Source organism: Cryptotermes secundus, unplaced genomic scaffold (genome assembly GCF_002891405.2).
Source record: "Cryptotermes secundus unplaced genomic scaffold, Csec_1.0 scaffold1413, whole genome shotgun sequence".
Lineage (NCBI taxonomy): Eukaryota > Metazoa > Arthropoda > Insecta > Blattodea > Kalotermitidae > Cryptotermes > Cryptotermes secundus.
Genome location: NW_019730119.1, coordinates 37,649 through 38,814, shown reverse-complemented (window position 1 = coordinate 38,814; position 1,166 = coordinate 37,649). Strand labels below are relative to the sequence as shown.

Here is a 1,166-nt window from a genome sequence, read left to right as displayed (position 1 = left end):
TGAAGGTCCAACCGGAAGAGGTAGAAGGCAGTGGGGACATAAATAGTGGGATTTCAAAGTTTGAGTAGTGTAGCACTTAATTTTAAAACGTTTATTTTTTCTTTCGAGAATTAACGAGTGTCATTATTATTTGTGCGATATTTATATTGTTGGTAGTATTTTTGTGTGTTAATATGAACACAAATGTGTTGAAAAAAGACACGAGAGAAGGTAAGATTTGAGGCTTTCACGGCGGTGATTACGAAGAAAGCAGTCTTCTGGGATTTGGCACCGTGTATATGTGGTGTTAACCGACGTTTCGGAGGAACCTATCGCCTCCATCTTCAGGGTAGAAGGAAAATATAAGAAATCCGCAAGCGAAGAGACCGTGAGAACCTGTAAAAGCCCTGGACCAGTGATTGAGGCTAGCTCTTTCTAACGGGCCCAACTGAGTAGGTTTATCCTTCCCTACCCACCTGAATACGTGGACAGATCCAGTCTCCGAAACGTCGTGGTCTTTTGTCTTTTACATACCAAACATACATACATAGATACATAATTTCACAGATCCATTGTCTGGAAACCGGACAGGATATTGAATTCGTCAGCAAAATGACATTGCAAAATGCAATCTAGTCCCAACAGTTAAAATATTCAAGAATTATAAAATGAAAAATACAATAATAAATAAAAGGCAGTTATATAACAAATCTAGATAATACATAATCTTGGAAAGACAACAATAATGTATTATGCTTGCCTGTATGCCATGTATTCATCTACCGAATAAAATGCATTTAAAATAAGATACTCTTTTAGCCTTTGTTTCAAAGTATTAATATTGTCTTTCAAGGAATATATATTGTACGGCAAGTTATTAAATATTCTAATGGATGAAAAATGCACACTCTTTTGAATGGAAGATAATCTCACAAAGGAAACATGTAGTTTATTTTGCCACCTAGTACTTAATTTGTGTATGCCATTATTCACCTGATACATATCAGGATTTTTGAGTACAAACAAGACTATGGAATATATATAGAAACAGGGGACAGTGAGAATGCCCGTTGTCTTAAAGCCTTCCCTACATGAACTCCTTGGCCCTAATCTTAACAAAACTCTTAATGCTCTTTTTTGTACAGTAAATATACTTTTCATTGATGAAGAAGAGCCCCAAAAAATGA

General features: G+C 35.7%; 1 long non-coding RNA gene across 1 annotated transcript in view; it reads left to right on the top strand.

Annotated features, from left to right (window-relative positions):
* Positions 1 to 3: 3 nt before the first annotated feature.
* Positions 4 to 1,166, top strand: part of LOC117282458 — a 7,455-nt gene continuing 6,292 nt past the window's right edge. Inside the window, exon 1 of the long non-coding RNA XR_004513192.1 lies at positions 4 to 210. This is a non-coding gene — a long non-coding RNA (uncharacterized LOC117282458). The remainder of the gene's footprint in view (positions 211 to 1,166) is intronic.